The sequence below is a fragment of the Heptranchias perlo genome, chromosome X (genome assembly GCF_035084215.1).
Source record: "Heptranchias perlo isolate sHepPer1 chromosome X, sHepPer1.hap1, whole genome shotgun sequence".
Lineage (NCBI taxonomy): Eukaryota > Metazoa > Chordata > Chondrichthyes > Hexanchiformes > Hexanchidae > Heptranchias > Heptranchias perlo.
This window is the reverse complement of record NC_090370.1, coordinates 10,826,400-10,845,003: the sequence shown is the minus strand read 5'-3', so window position 1 is coordinate 10,845,003 and position 18,604 is coordinate 10,826,400. Positions and strand designations below refer to the sequence as shown.

Here is an 18,604-nt window from a genome sequence, read left to right as displayed (position 1 = left end):
TGTAGAAAACAATATGGGAGATAGTAACAGATTTCAGGAGGACACAGACAGACTGGTGAAATGGGCAGACACATGGCAGATGGAATTTATTGCAGAGAAGTGTGAAGTGATGCATTTTGGTAGGAAGAATGAAGAGAGGCAATATAAACTAAATGGTACAATTTTAAAGGGTGTTCAGGAACAGAGAGACCTTGGGGTGCACATACACAAATCTTTGAAGGTGGCAGGACAAGATGAGAGGGCTGTTGAAAAAGCATATGGGATCCTGGGCTTTATTAATAGAGGCATGGAGTACAAAAGCAAGGAAGTTACGCTAAACCTTTATAAAACACCGGTTAGGCCTCAGCTGGAGTATTGTGTTCAATTCTGGGCACCACACTTTAGGAAGGATGTCAAGGCCTTAGAGAGGGTGCAGAAGAGATTTACCAGAATTGCACCAGGGATGAGGGACTTCAGTTATGTGGAGAGACTGGAGAAGCTGGGATTGTTCTCCTTAGAACAGAGAAGGTTACGGGGAGATTTAATAGAGGTGTTCAAAATTATGAGGGGTTTTGATAGCGGGTGAGTGGGGCTATTTGGATAGCTCTTTCAAAGAGCTGTGTTGTATGATTCTATTCTTGTATGATAAGTTAGCACACGTTAAAAGGATTACAGCAATATAGTTGCCATTTTTACTTTCAAGCCTGCAAAGAACATCCTATAAATTGCCCCTTAAAGTTCGGTAATATTTAAAATTATTACCACGTTGACCGATTTATTCCCATCACTTTGAATTTCAGCCCACAGGGCGTGGAAGCCTTTATAAGGACTGGAAACAACTTTCGGTTAACTGCTCGTGCCTTGAACATCTGCCAAGGCCGGACAGCTTTCAGCAGAATGTCCACTCACGTCACTTAGATCATACAAGTGTCAAGTGGCGTGAGGTTTGTTAATGCATTGGCTGTGGACTCTGCCTCCTTGTCTCAATAAAGAATCACTTAACGCCTAACTGCAGTTCTAGGCACAAAGCAGACGAACCTTAAGCCCTGGGAAACCACTGCTTTGAATATTAAAAACTTACGACAAGGGCCAGGTTTTCAGCTAATAATAAACTTCAAAGGCAAGAAAGTAGATGTTTAAGATGGAATATTTCAAAGATTATGAAGCAATGTTGTGGTTTTTAGTACTAGGCAGTGAACTCACAAGTCTATCTCAAGTTTGGATATCCTCCCGTACGTGGTGTTAATATGTGTGAACATGAATAGAGCAAGAAACATGCAGGGAACAAATACATTGGCCCAGAATTTGCTGCCAAAATAATGGCGAGTTTAACGGCGCTCGCTGTTATTAATGTGTAAATCGTCCAGCAGCTTACGGCAAGGAAGAGATACACCGTGACTTGCAAATCGCCACAAATTACTGGACGATTTGTGTCATTCCGCCATTAGCCTTACGAAAACGGGAGCTCGCCCTCCACCTCCCCGTGAGTTTCAAGAAATTGATGCATTTGCGCATTAATTGCCACTTAAACTCGCCGCAGAAAGTTAGGGCTGGTACTTAACTGCGTAAGGACCTTTTTAATGACAAGATTTCTGTTCCTGCAATGCCACTCAACCTCTCCAGCCCAGAAAGGGAACAATTGAAACTGTGGAGTCTCATTTCCACAGGTAGTAAATTGTTCCTCGAGATGTAAAAAAAAATGTAATTTAAAATTTTTTCTTGCTGTCTCTTTTTTCTCTCTCTCTTAATCCAATCTTTCTTTCTCTCTCTATTTCTCTTTCTGTACCTGATTTGACTCTAATTCACCCTATTTCCTTCTCTGTCGTTCCTCTGTTTCTCTCTCAATCCTTAAGTCTCATTGTTTGAGATAGACTGTTGGTCCCGTTCTTCACTAATGTCCCTGATGCCCCCGTTGCCCTCACCTTGCCGTTATCAGCTTGCACTTCCAACAATTTGCGGCGCAAAATATTTTCGAGCTGAAGGGTGAGGAAAAAAATCAAACAAACGGGGCACACCGCGAGATGTCCCACTCCAGCAAATTCTGGACTAAAAATTGTTCAATAGTACAATGGTCTTGAATTTGTGAAGTCCAACGATCATGCAGGTCGATCCTTCTCGTGTCCTTGCGCTTATCTGCTTATATCAAGTGACTTGTGGGTTGGGAATAACAGCAAGAAAGGTAGTCTGTATTGAATCTTTATGAAACTTCATGTACTTGAGAGCACGCAAGAGATTTGAGCACATAACCCAATCTGACACTCCAGTGCAGTACTGACGGAGTGCTGCACTGTCGGAGGTGCTGTCTTTCGGATGAGACGATAAACCGAGGCCCCGTCTGCCCTCTAGTGGACATAAAAGATCCCATGGCACTATTCCGAAGAAGAGTAGGGGAGTTCTCCCCGGTGTCCTGGCCAATAATTATCACTCAACCAACATCACTAAAAGCAGATTATCTGGACATTGAGAGTCTGTGGGACCTTGCTGTGCGCAAATTGTCTGCCACATTTCCTACATTACAACATTGACTACACTTCAAAAGTAGTTCATTGGCTGTAAAGCGCTTTGGGACATTCTGAGGTCACAAAAGGCGCTATATAAATGCAAGTTCTTTCAGCTAATACAGCTGTGGAATGGATAATTGCATGGACTGGCACTCCTGCACCCCCCCCCCCCCCCCCCTTCCTCCTTATGAAGAGCACTAAGCAGGACTCCACGTCCCACCATGCTGTAATGTAAGTAGCTAGTGCTACACCAATGAGATATGGCATCTTCCTTTCTGGCTCTGTTTTTCCTTGAATTGAAGCCCTCCTAACAACAAACACTGAGCCTGTCAGTGCCTGAAGGATTTCAATTCTAATTTATAGCATTCAGTATAAAATCGTACATATATTTACTGATGCAGCTGCTATGATAGCAGGAACAGCTCACCCTTCTGGTGACATCATTGATTTATTTTGTAATTATGAATGGGTTGGATAGGGTAGACATAGAGAGGATGTTTCCACTTGTGGGGGAGACCAGAACTAGGGGCTATAAATATATAAATATAAGATAGTCACTAATATCCAATTGGGAAATCAGGAGAAACTTCTTTACCCAGAGAGTGGTGAGAATGTGGAACTTGCTACCACAAGGAGTAGTTGAGGGGAATAGTGTAGATGCATTTAAGGGGAAGCTAGATAAACACATGAGGGAGAAAAGAATAGGATATGCTGATAGGGTGAGATGAAGAAGTGTGGGAGAAAGCTCGAGTGAAGTATAAACACCGGCATGGACCTGTTGGGCCGAATGGCCTGTTTCTGTGCTGTACATTCTATTTAATTCTATGTATTTTGTTAAAATGATTTTGAACACAATTCATATGAAACTAGAGGCTGCTCAAGAATGTCTTTTTTCTTAAAAACAAAACATTTTTAAGGTTTCGTTCTGAAAGTTTGATCAGTCGAGAATTTGCCTGAAACCTGAATGTTAAGTTAGTTTTGTGATAATCTACGTAACCGATTATACAGCAAAATCAGGTGACTACGAGTCCCTACACGCCTAAAATCTTGGATGAACTAGTTTAAATGTTGGAAATTCACATTGTCCGTTCTTTCACATGGGGGTGGGGCTATGTTAATGAGCGGCTGAAGGTCTGGCCAGAGGTTTTGAAGAGCCAGCGGAAAGCATCAAGGAAATTCGGGCCCAAATTTCCTCGATCTTTTGCACCGAAAATCAGCATTACGCAGGATCTCGCTGTTTTTTGGCCGCAAATTTACAGGAAATTCTGGGCCCAATATATCTTTAAGAGCAACTGAGGAGAATTAAACCCGCCCCCCCCCAAACCTTGTTGGTGCTGAGCCTAATGAATGCTCTTCAGACACCCCATTCACATTGTGGGACCTCCTCTAATTTGCATCAGATTTGAGGCCTTAATAAGCCTTGTGACAACTGGTGTGCAGGCCCCAAGCACTTCTGGGTGACGTGATTGTGTGTTGTGCCATTGGACTCTAGCTAGGCCTCAAGCCTCAGCATCCCATAATGAGGGGAGCTGGAACCCGATGCGTTTTTGGGTGCTGAATGCATTATTGACCCCGGTGTGGAATCAAAATCCTAAAATAAAGGACATTGTTGTAGGGATTGGAAGAGCATTTGTTGGAATAAATGTAAGTTAATGTGGAGCCTGGAGGTTTGTATCAAGCAAAATTGATATGCCTTTATGTGGAAATGAGCCAGTGAAATGTAATCTTAGAAAATGACAGCGATATTTAAGCCTGTGTTTAAGCATTTGATAGTGCGCCAGTGTTACAATAATTCTAGCCATGTTTGAGCCTGGCCAAGATATCAGCGCTATTTAAAGACAGAACCCAACAAATAACAGGTGCAGCTCTGGTGGAGCGGGCAAGATGGAGATATGAGTTGTCCCTCGAAGGACAGTGAACTTCAGCCCCTCGTAGCAGAGGGTGAGAATGTCGGCAGATGTATTGTAACAGCTTCTTAACTGTAGGCAAACCACTGTAGCAGACTCTTCCCCTTCCCTTCTTGCTGTGCACAGGTAAGGTCCCAGGAAAGATTCTTGTGGTCAGCCCAATAGCCGGGCAAGGACTATGGGCCTGTATTAGTGGATGAATGTTTAATATGTTTGTATAACATTCCCTCTGTCCACTATTTTAGCAGCGGCAATGACCCAATGTTAAAATCGTGGGGAGAGGAATGTCACATGAATGTGCTAAGAGTCATTTTCAGGCCAGTAGCCTAAAAATTGCTCTCGGTGTAATGGTTTTTGTCTGTGGCAGCTGTGCGGTCCTGGGTGATGTGGGGGGGGGGGAGCGGGAGCAGCAAGTTAATGGACCCGGGTGCTTCCCGTTCTCTCAGTCCCCCACTTACTATCTGTATATTGTGTCGAAAAAACATGACCAGTGACATAGCAGCAGCGAGCACATTGTAAGATATTTAGTCAAGGCTGCTGTCACATTCTATTAGGGGAGGGACAGATGGATTTTGTGCTCATTAAGGTGAAGTGTGACATGAGGAATTCTTAGATCAGACGTAACACAGCCAGATGATAAATAGAACTTCCTGCTTTCTGCCCTAACCTCAGAGGAGCACCCACCATTATGAAGTTCACCATTTTGTTTTTATTTATTCTTGGGATGTGTGTGATGCCGGCATGGCCGCATTTATTGCCCATCCCTAGTTGCCCTGAGAAGGTGGTGGTGGGCCATCATCTTAAGCGAGATGTGCCAGCCTTGGTGGGTAGCACTCTCGCCTTTAAGTCAGAACTTCGTGGGTTCAAGTCCCACTCCAGAGACTTGAGCACAACATCCACGAGCAGTACTGAGGGAGGGCTGCACTGTCAGAGGTGCCCTCTTTGGGATGAGATGTTAAACCGAAGACCCGCCTGTCCCCTCAGGTGGATGTAAAAGATCCCGTGCCACTTTTCAAAGAAGAGCAGTGGAATATTCATCCCTTAACCAACATCACTAAAGAAAAATGCTTAATTGGTCATTTATCTCATTGCTGACTGTGGGATCTTGCTGTGCACATATTTACTGTTGCATTTCCCTACATTACAACAGTGACTACTTTTCAAAAGTACGTCATTGGCTGTGAAGTGCTTTAGGACATCCTGAGGTCATGAAAGGCGCTGTAGAAATGTAAGGTTGTTCTTTACTTTCTTTACCATTGAGTGGCCACTTCAGAGTCAACCACATAGGGTGTCACTGGAGTCACAGGTAAACCAGACCAGACAGGGGTGGCAACTTTTCCTCCCTTAAGGATCTTGCCACATCAATTATCCTCCTTGCTTTTCTGATGGAGATTGCCAGTTGATGCCAAACTAAAGGCAATGGTGCCAAACTAGGGATAGTTTTGTGCAATAAACTCATTTCATGCAGGGCCCTTACAACCAGCAAACAGAAGACACTTTCATCCCATCAGTCCAAATGGATTCAAATACAAGCTCCAGAAGTGAAAAGGCACATAACTAACCCCCCCGATCTTTTTAATAAGGTGAGTTGTTGCCTATTTGTGCCAAAGGTTATGACTGCCGGTTACTGATGTCTTGATTAATGGAAGCCGTGATTCAGTGCACAGATGCCATCTTCTCCCAATCATTCATTGCCTGTCAGGTGCCCACTGTGTATGTGATTGTTGGTGCTCAGGAAACAGCTGCATGGATGTTTGGTTTCATGCTTTATGATTAAGCGGGTCAGATGGATTTTCTGCAATGAGTAAACAATTGCTTCCTATAAATAGGTGCAGGCAACCAAACAAGCAGTGGTATTCAATGAACCATTGATCGAGAGGGATGGCAAATCTGACAGTGACCCTTTGAGTGCTGAGTCCTCCTCATCAGTACAACAACAACTTGCATTTATATAGCGCCTTTAACGTAGTAAAAACGTCCCAAGGCACAGGAGCTTTATCGGACAAAATTTGACACCAAGCCATATAAGGAGATATTAGGGCAGGTGACCAAAAGCTTGGTCAAAGAGCTAGGTTTTAAGGAGCATCTTAAAGGAGGAGAGAGATGGAGAGGTGGAGAGGTTTAGAGAGGGAATTCCAGAGTTTAGGGCCTAGGCAGCTGACTGCACGGCCGCCAAAGATGGAGCGATGAAAATCGGAGATGCGCAAGAGGCCAGAATTGGGGGAGCGCAGAGATCTCTGTAGGCATTCATTAGTGCTTACAAGTAGCAACGAGAGCTTGCATGATCACCAAGTGCGGGCAGAGGCACAAGGTCCCCAGTTCACTTTTTGACGTGTGCTGATTCCAGCCAAGAGCATTTGTTGGATTAGGCGTAATTAGGCTCAGTGCCCCTGGGATTGGGAGGGGGAAGAAAAACAAATATGGAACCCACTCCCGATTGCTAGTGTGTGTGTGTTTATATAATCTTCCCTTCCCTATATATATCTATACACACACACACACACACACGTTGGGGTCAGATGTGAGTCCCATCATGGTTGAATAGCCTACTGACACACTGTCTAGGTTTACACATGAAGAATAGACACTTTGATGAGGTACCGGAGGTTGCCCAGCACCTGTGGAACCATACTCCAGCAAGTCTCTGCACTTTCAGGGGAGGACTGGAGAGAATTGGGAATTAACCAACTTTTCTGCTTCTATGGACCACATCTCACTCCAGCTGAGTAAGTCCGAGCTTGGTTGAAGCCCAGAATGTCAATGCACTATGTCAATTACATTATATTGAGTTCCTGATACACACACAGCATTTAAATACAAAAATCAGGATGTGCAGTGAGCACAAAATGTTCCTCAATTATTCATGATTTCATTGATCAGTGTAAGGAGCATTGTCAGTCCAGCTCATGTCAGTCAGTATTCACGTGGTAATAACTTCTTCCAAAAGTCATTCGTTATTTAGCACTTGATGAAACAGTGACAGACAACTTCAAGTTTAAAACAAAAGAACAACAAAGTTAAAAGGGAGATGAATCAACCGTTAGAAAAGATCAAAGTTGGGAGTTTCTAAAAGGTAGCTGAAATGAGAAAACCATAGAATAGTACTTAATAGGGAGTTAGAAGGAGGCAACTACCAGCCTAAACACTCCCAGAGACTATGGTTCATCCAAACTTCACCCACACCTAGTGCCCAATGAGCTGCCAAACCCATTTCCCTGTTTGACCTAAGTTTACTGGCAAGGAATAGCGTCTGTCAATACATAGTGCAACCCAAATGTCCTCAATGTATGCATCAGCAAATGCCTTGTATCTGCAATGTACCTTATATTTGTAATGTACCTTATATTTGTAATTTATCTTAAATCTGTAATGTACCTTGTAACTGTAATGTACCATTTATCTATAATGTACCTTGTAACTGTAATGTACCATTTATCTGTAATGTACCTTGTAACTGTAATGTACCATTTATCTATAATGTACCTTGTAACTGTAATGTACCATTTATCTATAATGTACCTTGTAACTGTAATGTACCATTTATCTTGAATGTACCTTGTATCTGTACTGTATTTTGTATCAGTAATGTAACTTCTATTTGTGATGTACCTTGTACCTGCAGTGTACCATGTATCTGTAACATACCTTGTACTTGTAATATACCTTGACCCATAAACTTCAATAATTCAACATAAAGTAAATTATTTGAAGGAGAGAACAGAGTGGCCCCTTGGATTTGCACACTGACCTTTCAACTCTGGACCAGAGTTTGAGTCCAATCCAGATTGGGATGCAAATTTCAATTCTACGTTAGCTGTAAAGGCCTTAATTTAAAAGATTTTGGGAGATCTTTTGGGTGTGCACCCATAGCAGACCTGCCCTCAACTTGGCACAAATTGGCATTAAATTTGCCAAGCTTACTCAGAGGGACTGAAATAGGCCTTTATGAGAGAAACTTCTTGAAGGCATTTCTTGCATTAAATGACCAATTTAATGGGTAAATTCAGTGTTTTTTTTTCAGAATTGTGTAATTTAGATGTTCTTGTTTTGCCCGAAGTATTGTTGTTAGGTTTACACACCAATAATAGTGAAGAAAGCAATTGGCAGCTGAAAACAGTCGAAGAATTATTTGAGCGAGTTGATTGATCGTTTTTGTTGTACTTACCTGTGCATGAGTGGTAGCTTTGAAATAAAATTAAGGGATTTGATTGCTTGGTTTTCTGCTGGTTACTCATTCCTCATTGGTACGTTCTGCGACTTTTGATCCGCTCACACTTAGTCAATTGGATATTTGATTGGTAACTTTGCAGGTAGGTGATTATTTAAGCCAATCACAATGTTTGGTTCTATGGAGGTGTGACACCCTGAGGTGTGACACTTCTGAGGCCACAATTTCACATGTGACATTGTTACAAATTTCCAGTCTTGCTGTAGATATTCCCTTAGGTACGGTGGTGCTATTCACCCTTGTAAGCAGTCTAAACATCTTAGGTTTAGGGGTGTGTCAGTACTGGCCAATATCTAACTGTACAATAGCGTAATCCAGGGATGTAACAATAGGATCCCCTTGTGATCTGAACTGGATATTCGTGTCTTTTGCACACGTTCCCATGTGCATCTCTCCAACATTATCAAAGGCGGACTGAGAAAACACTTGGTAAGATGAGGCCAGCTTGTTATGCTGCTTTATCTCACAGACGGCAAGTGAACATACAGAGCAATCAGTATAACTTGTGTTCACATAATAATACAAAACAATGAATACGTTATGCTTCCCCACATCAGTGGGTCGTGCTGCTTGACTTAAGCAAATAACTTCTGACTACTCTCCTACATCCTAACCTTCTGAGTCAGGGTGAAAGCCTGCCCCAGATTCTTTCTGTTTGAAAACCTGGCTGTCAGTATATGTTTCTGTCCCTGTTTTTAGCCCTCTGATCTAGGCAGATTGTTCACTATGGTGAAGGGTTCGAATAGTAGAGGACACAAATTAAACAGTAAGGAAGTTAGCAGTATGAAGAAAAGTCAGGGAGGACTTTGTAACCCAAAGAGTAATAGAGTTGTGGAATACGTTACCAGTAAACAACATTAATGAGGACAGTATAAAGAAAGAACAAATACAGCACTTTTCATGATCTCAGGATGTCCCAAGGCACATTAAGTACTTTTGAAGTGTAGTCACTGTTGTAATGCAGGAAACGCGGCAGCCAGTTTGCTCACAGCAAGCTCCCACAAACAGCAATGTGATAATGACCAGATCATCTGTTTTAGTAATGTTGGTTGAGGAATAAATATTGGCCAGTGTACCAGGAGAATTCTCCTGCTCTTCTTTGAATAGTACTGTGGGCTCTTTAATACCCACCTGAGAAGCCAGATAGAGCCTCAGTTTAACATCTCATCTGAAAGACGGAACCTCTAACAATGTAGCACTTCCTCAGTACTGCAGTGGAATGTCAGACTAGATTATGTCGCTGGAGTGGGACATGAACCATTACCTTCTGAGGAAAGAGTGGTACCACTGAGTCAAGGCTGACACCATTAGTAGGTTCAAGAGGCAAATACATGTGTTTCTGGAAAGAAATGGGACTGAGAGATATGGCAAGAAGGTGGGTAGGTGGGATTGATCTATCCAAAAGAGATGGGCCTAATGGTCTTTTCATGATCCTAAAAATTCTCATATTCTTGTATTTAAATTTTGCTAGGATGTTAGTGCAGTTTAATGAGAGTTGAAGAATTCTGTTCAAACTCACAGTGCCATCAATGGAAAATGCAACAGGCATTAAATAAACCCATTCAATATAACTCTTGGGTCAATAGAGTAGAGCCTTCAATCAGCGAAGTTCATAAATGAACAGTTAATGCACTCATACCACATTCCAAAGTGTCAGCCTTGGCTCATTAGTATCCTTTTCACTTCTGAGTCAGACGGTTGTGGGTTCAAGTCCCACTCCAGAGACTTAAGCACAAAATCTAGGCTGACACTTCAGTGCAGTACTGAGAGAGTGCGACACTGTCGGAGGTACCGTCTTTCAGATGAGACATTAAACCGAGGCTCCATCTGCCCTTTCAGGTTGATGTAAAAGATCCCACGGCACTATTTGAAGAAGAGCAGAGGAGTTCTCCCCGGTGTCCTGGCCCAATATTCACCGAACAACACCAAAACAGATTAACTGGTTATTTATCTCATTGCTGTTTGTGGGACCTTGCTGAGTACAAATTGGCTGCTGTGTTTACCTACATTACAACAGTGACTACACTTCAAAAGTACATCATCAGCTTTGGGACGTCCTGAGGATATCAAAGGTGCTATATAAATGCATGTTCGTTCTTCCTTTCCTGAGCGTGCCATTTTTAGATGTTAACCCATTTAAAGTATAGTGGAATATTTTAAACGGGGTAGTACCTGTCTAAATATAGGGTAGGCAGGAATGTAGTAGGAGCATGCTACACATTTATACATGAACTTTGCTGATCTATCCTAATGAACCATCGATATATGAAGTCCCTGTGCCTAATGATGTAAAAAGTTTATCACTGAAAAACCGCTTTGCAAATTCCTCAACAACTTCGTCAATCCTTAAAATGTACATCAGCCTTGGCATTAAAGAACCACGATGTGGAGATGCCGAGATGCCTTGGCATTAAAGAACCACGATGTGGAGATGCCGAGATGCCTTGGCATTAAAGAACCACAGTTGAGGACTCATAGTAAGCACATCATTCCTTAATGCTGGTCTATATTTCATTAGAAATTGCTCTATCAGCATCTATCTTATGCAAGGACTGTATGTTCTATCTACAAGGATGCTAGACTGGAATCTGATAATGTTACGGTAATAAAATAGAGACGATGACAGTGGAATGCATTTTTCTTTAACAGTTTCTCTACCTTGTAAATCAGTTGGACAGAAGTGCTCAGTAACACCAGTCTAATCAGATGTTATGCAGTCCTAAAAGGCCAGCTACAAACACACATGAAAACAAGCGACTTGCTGCTCGAATGGGACTCTCCTAACCTATCACTGAGTGATGGCAAGACGTTACCACCAGCAGGGGCTTTGTCTGGAGCCATTTCAACCAAATGAAAGTTGGACATTTTACTAAAATTGTGCTTCCTGCCAATGACACTTGGCACAGAGGGTCAGGAAAAAATATGAGCCTTCCATATGCGTTCATTTGACACTCCAGCACCTACTATTTTAGTAGAGGCATTAAGCCAGTTAAAATAAACTGCCTGTCACTAATATGATGATAAGCTCATTGTGACCCCACCCACACCACCAAGAATAAGACAGTAACAACCCTTGACCACATTGGTTAAAGTGCCCTCTTTGATTTACTTTCAGGCTGTTCCACAAGGATTCCTGTGCAGGGATTGCCAGTACTGATTCCTGTGACTGACGTTTACACTCAATGACCTTTAACTTTCTATGAAGCCCAAGTTCGCCCAAGACGTGACTACTGCTCCTATCATCCGGGGAGACCCTCCTAGCACCTCTCACTCCCAGACCGGATACAAGAAAAAGTTCGTCACCTGATAGTCAGCCTTCAACCTTTCTCTCTTCATCGCAACCTTTCTTGTCTCTATTTTATACCAGTACTATTATGGTCGTTGACTCTTCCCTCCCTTGTTCCCATTAAGCTCTAAGGAATCGTCACTGTGTTAAATCAAGACTCACCGCATTTTTCCCTACTCTAACTCTAGGAACAGCACGGCCTCTGGCCTGAACGTTGACTTTAATCCTTTCAGATCGTAACTGTAGTCTTCATTGTCTTTACATCAGGAAATGCTGACAATGTGGGATGGGTCTGTTGGTGTCTGGCAGGACAGGAGGTGGGGTGACACCAGGAGTGGAGACCCTTCTTCAGAACACAGTACTGGCGGGGGGAGTCTGTGCCATTGGTGTTCACCCTATTTTACCAGCTTTCCCTGTTTTAATTTCAGACCTGATCTACAGGCTTTGAATTCAACTTTTCATCTCTTCCTTGGATGTCTCCCACTGCCTCGGCTATTCACACATTCTTCGTTTCTCCTATGTCTTTCCATTGTCTGATGTAAAGATCAACTCAGTCATCAAACAATCTCTGGTCTGTATAGCTCTGAAACACACTGGGCCATGTGTTTTGTCACTACACCACTGGAGGAGTTTTCTTCAAAAATGTAGGAACAAGAGTTCATTTACCTCTGTGAGCGTTGGCCACCATTTTGCTCACCATTGAAAGAAAGAAAGACTTGCATTTTTATAGCACCTTTCACAACCTCAGGATGTCCCATAGCGCTTCACAGCCAATGAAGTACTGTTGAAGTGTAGTCACTGTTGTCATGTAGGAAATGCAGCAGCCAATTTGTGTACAAAGAGTAATGTGATAATGACCAGATAATCTGTTTTGGTAATGTTGGCTGAGGGATAAATGTTGGCCAGAACACCGGGGAGAACTCCCCTGCTCTTCTTTGAACAGCAGACATGGCCTCGATTTAACGTTGCATCCAAAAGACGGCATCTCCGACAGTGTAGCACTCCCCCTGTACTACACTGGAGTGTCAGGCTAGATTTTATGCTTGAGTTTCTGGAGTGGGACTATAAACTCACGACCTCCTGAGTCAGGAGCAAGAGTGCTACCAACTGAGCCACAGTTGACACACTTTAGTGAAGCTCTTTATCATTTAGATTCCAATTCCTCACCCTTCCCCCTAGACCTTAATACCACTTACTTCAAACAGTTCATAATGAGAAGAAGCCATCCAGAAGAAGTGGGATTCCTGACTAGGGAATGGAGATTCAAAGCCAAATCTTGAATTTGCACTCTTGTTTCATTGACAGGGTGGATTTTGCTGGTTTTGGATGGATTTGTACAGGGCGAGAAGGAAAACTGACTTCCCCAAGCAGTTAAGAAAGCCTCTTAGCTGTCTGATCAAGGATTGGCATCGACTGAATCCATGGTTTAGCCCTTCTGGGTCAAAAGGATAGTGTGGATGGAGGAGGGGCTAACTTACTGTGAGGCAAGCAGAGGAAAAAAAACAACATCTCATTCCTCATCAATCATTAATAATTACAGCACTGTGATTAAACTCAATAAAGAGTGCATTCATCATAAACGTTCAAAACTCGGCCTATTTCATTCCCGATTAGGATCTTGGGATACTACGTGGAAGCCAAGCATGAACATTTAGCCATTATCGCTGATAAAGGTCCTCCATTACACTATCTTTTTTTGTTGCCATTTTGCAAGTCATAGAATCTGGCCCATAGCATAAATTCAAATGAACTTGCTGCAGAATATATGGTGCTGGACAATAGGCCCATTGTAAAAAGGGAAACAACCGTGCAGGGTTTTGAAAGTAGGGAGAAGAATGGAGGTTCTGTACAGAACTGTATAATTTATTTCCATAGCGTTACAATGTACAATAGCAGAATGGGAAGAAATGTATCTGACGCACTCCAAAGGAAACCCCTTTTAGTTTCCACAATTCTATCAGATTGTCTCCATTGTGTGGGCTAAAGTGGAACTAGTACAAAAACTCCCTTACACAATTGCAAGTGATCATCAATTCAGATTGCACTACAATTTATCTTTCTTCTTCTTTGACTGTAGTTTATTTTCTTTGACACTTTGGTTTTTCCAATTGACCGGAGTAATCCATTGCATTCCCCCCGTCCCGCCACCCCCACACCCCTGATAGTTTTTCCCCCTCCTCTCCTGAAGATGTTGACTCGTGCTGGGGTACAGTGCCAAGGGTGCCAGTACCCAACCCAGGAGGCCACTTGTCATATGTGCGAGCCTAGGCAGCAAGTGTCTAGTGAGGTTGATTCCACAGTGGAGGACAATACAGATGAGCATGATCCCCGCCCTCAATCAACACGCACACAAGTCCACTCTCTGGGGTGGGGTCAGGAGGTCACCGGATAGTCATCAGGAGTGGGAGCCCTGTTGGTCTCTTTTCCCTTCCCTCGCCTGTTGCTGCCCCACTGAAATCAGCTAACTCAGACCAGAGGGGTCGATTTTAACTGTTCCCTTCAGGCGGGAAACGGGCAGTAGCTGGTCAGTTGCTTGCTGTACACCCCGTAACTGGAAAGGAATATTGGGGAGGGGGGTGCAAAACAAGCAGCTGCTCCCCTGCTGCCTGGTGAAAACAGTTCAAATTGACTCCGAAGAATCAAACCTAGGGCCTTATGGTCTCTACAGCTCAGGACGACACCAGGCCTTAATCCACTAAGCCATGAGGGAGCTGTTCTCATTCATTTTTAATTAATCTTTTCCTGTCAACTCCTCATTTACCAAAGATCACAGTCTCCGATCTTTTGTCTTTTTTTTTTGCTCACTGCAGGATCTCTCACTATCTCTGCCCATTTTTTTTAATTCATTCATGGGATGTGGGCGTCGTTGGCGAGGCCGGCATTTATTGCCCATCCCTAATTGCCCTTGAGAAGGTGGTGGTGAGCTGCCTTCTTGAACCGCTGCAGTCCATGTGGTGAAGGTTCTCCCACAGTGCTGTTAGGAAGGGAGTTCCAGGATTTTGACCCAGCGACGATGAAGGAACGGCGATATATTTCCAAGTCGGGATGGTGTGTGACTTGGAGGGGAACGTGCAGGTGGTGTTGTTCCCATGTGCCTGCTGCTCTTGTCCTTCTAGGTGGGAGAGGTCGCGGGTTTTGGAGGTGCTGTCGAAGAAGCCTTGGCGAGTTGCTGCATTGCATCCTGTGGATGGTGCACACTGCAGCCACTGTGCGCCGGTGGTGAAGGGAGTGAATGTTTAAGGTGGTGGATGGGGTGCCAATCAAGCGGGCTGCTTTGTCTTGGATGGTGTCGAGCTTCTTGAGTGTTGTTGGAGCTGCACTCATCCAGGCAAGTGGAGAGTATTCCATCACACTCATTTAACTTCCAAAAAGTGTCCTATGATGCCAAACATCCTGTCAGGGTATAAACAAGGTGGCATACATGCCACATGCTACCGATGGCAAATTCAGGTAGCTGCTCATTTTTCTGGCTGTGCGTGGTCCGAGCCACCAAAGCAGTTTTTCAATTGCTGGCTACCGTGAACATGCCCCCAACATCAGAGAAGGTCCTTCACCAGAAACCGAAAGTTGCGATCGCAAGTTAGAAGCAATTGTGCACGTGCAGTTGAAATGGGAGAAATACTGAGAACTAGGTGTGAACACATACTGCAGAACAGCTAGAAGTAGAAGTGGATATGTCAGAATAATGTGATATAACTTTCTCTGTCTTTCCCTTTCTTTGCTTGGTGGTAGAACTTGGAGTCAGAAGGTCATGGCTTCAAGCCCCACTTGCATTTATATAGCGCCTTTCACGACCTCAGGACATTCCAAAATGCCAGTTAAGTACTTTTTGAAGTGTAGTCACTGTTGTAATGTAGGAAACGCGGCAGCCAATTTGCACACAGCAAGATCCCACAAACAGATACTAACCAGATAATCTGTTTTTAGTGATGTTGGTTGAGGGATAAATATTGGCCCAGGTCACTGGGGAGAACTCCCCTGCTCTTCTTCGAATAGTGCCATGGGATCTTTTACGTCCACCTGAGAGGGCAAACGGGGTCTCGGTTTAACGGCTCATCCAAAAGGCCGCTCCTCAGACAGTGTAGCACTCCCTCAGTACTGTACTGGGAGTGTCAGCGCAGATTATGTGTTCATGTCTCTAGAATAGGACTATGAACCCACAACCTTCTAGCTCAGAGACAGGAGTGCTACCAACTGAGCCACTGCCAACACTGTGACCGCAAAAATGTAAAGCCCATCCTGCTTATCAGAAGGACCACTGGATGCCAGCTAAATGTTGGCATTCCTAATTCCAGTGTTACTCTGATTGTAATGGCAGGAATTGTGGCATATAACATCAACAACAACAACTTGCATTTATATAGCGCCTTTGACGTAGTAAAATGTCCCAAGGCGCTTCACAAGAGCGTCATCAGACAAAATTTGACACCGAGCCACATGAGATATTAGGACAGGTGACCAAAACCTTGGTCAAAAAGGTAGGTCTTAAGGAGCATCTTAAAAGGAGCAGAGAGAGGTAGAGAGGTGGAGAGGTTTAGGGAGGGAATTCCAGAGCTTAGGGTCGAGGCAGCTGAAGGCAAGGCCGTCAATGGTAGAGCGATTACAATCGGGGATTTGCAAGAGGCCAGAATTGGAGGAGCGCAGAGATCTTGGAGGGTTGTAGGGCTGGAGGAGGTTACAGAGATAGGGAGGGGCGAGGCCATGGAGGGATTTGAAAACAAGGATGAGAATTTTAAAACTGAGGCGTTCCCAGACCAGGAGCCAATGTAGGTCAGGAAGCACAGTGGTGATGGGTGAATGGGACTTAATGCGAGTTAGGATATGGGCAGCAGAATTTTGGATGAGCTCAAGTTTATGGAGGGTGGAAGATGGGAGGCCGGCCAGGAGAGCATTGGAATAGTCCAGTCTGGAGGTAACAAAGGCAATCACTCCTTCATCACATTACAGTTTGAATACGCCCAATCACAGTTGGGTGGCTGTCAGTTCCAGGGGAAAATCAAGGAAGTGATGGCGACCAGTGAAACGGCTCAGAGCCAATTTGCAAAAGCTGACCCAAATTGTGTGGATTTCTAGCTGGAAACCAATGCTTTTTTTTTCTCCACCCATCTGTCTGTCTCTTTCTTATACGTGTGTGTGTGTGTGTGTGTGTGTGTGTGTGTGTGTGTGTGTACATACACATATATATATATTTACAGTCTTCATTTCCCCCTCTCTCATTCTTGTTATCTTTGTCTCCCTCTAGCTGCATCATTCCTTTCTCTTCAATGCATTACATCATTAAACCAAGAATGCCGCTGGATAAACACGTGGGTGACAGATAACCAGAACAAAACATTACAAATTATAAGAGATAAAGTACTGAATAATGGTGAAGTTAGCAATTAGTTCATCAAATTTACTGTACTTGAATCACAAACTTAAAGAAAACGAGTTGTCCAGTTATTGCTCTCGTGGATAGTTCATTTACTGGAGGCAGTAGAAAATTTGTTTATCAAGGTGAATCTTGCAAGTCTCCACTCTTGGCTAAGAACGGCGCTTAACAGAAGTGAGAATTGGAGAGTTGGGTGTGGAGTTAAGTGTGGCCAACGTGTGGTCCTGCACGGGCTCGATGGGTTGAATGGCCTCCTTCTATGCTGTAACCATTCTATGATTCCATGATTAGTGGCGCTCCTGAATTGCCGGAAAATTGGAAGCACGCTGGCGCGCTGATGTCTGAGCCCTCTTCTCCAATCCACGCAGCCTTCACACCAAGCTTGCAAAGCTCACCTTGTAAAGGATACTTGACGTTTAACAGTGCGGTTTAGATTTTTTAGTGATTTCATAGAATTTATCAACTTAGCTAATCACTGCAAATAATTATTTTGTCACAGTCAGCGCTGTTGTGAGAGTCTTGCCCGTGAAAATGAACATTTCACTCAAGCCCCTCAGTGCTGATTGAGTTTATCCAGCAAGGAGCTAAGCCACACAGGACTGGGAAGTCCTAGGGACAACGGTTGGTCTGTACCAAGTCCTCAGCTGGCGGTGGCAGTTATGCAGTGCCTTTCATGCCCTCAGGATGTCCCAAAGTGCTTTACAGTCAATGAATTACCTTTGAAGTGTAGCCACTATTGTAATGTAGGAAATGCCAATTTGTGCAGAGCAAGGTCCCACAAACAGCAATGAGATAAGTGACCAGCTCATCTGTTTTTGATGGTGTTGGTTGAGGGAGAGACATTGGTCAGGACACCGGGGAGAACTCTCCCACCCTTCTTCGAATAGTGGCCATGTGATATTTTACGTCCATCTGAGAGGGCAGACGGGGCCTCGGATCAATGTCTAATCTAAAAGATGGCACCTGTGACAGTGCAGCACTCCCTCAGTACTGCATAAATATGCTCAAGTAATGATGCGAACAATTGCGCTCAGTGCCCCTGGGTTAATGACGGGGAAAACTGTTCAGGTTCTCTGCTCCTGATTGCTCTCCAGTAACCTCTGCTGAGTGCCTGGATGTCACATTTAGGGTGAGGATGGGATTGCTGACACAAACTCGTGCATGAAGAATAATCCTGTGATTGAGGTGCCAGAGGGCAGTCAGTGCCCACAGAAATAAACCCTAGCCCCTCCCTTCAGGAGAAAATGGAAGAAATGTTGGCAGAGAAAAAACACCCAGGGTGGTGCTGGACCTTAGGATTGATCCCAGAACCTGCGTGTATGGTTACATATT

At 43.8% G+C, this 18,604-nt stretch overlaps 1 long non-coding RNA gene across 1 annotated transcript; it reads left to right on the top strand.

Annotated features, from left to right (window-relative positions):
* Positions 1-10,313: 10,313 nt before the first annotated feature.
* On the top strand, positions 10,314-13,490 carry LOC137306955 (uncharacterized). Its single transcript, XR_010958975.1, has 2 exons — positions 10,314-10,687; positions 11,731-13,490. It is a non-coding gene; the product is annotated as an uncharacterized lncRNA (long non-coding RNA).
* The last annotated feature ends 5,114 nt before the right edge of the window (positions 13,491-18,604 follow it).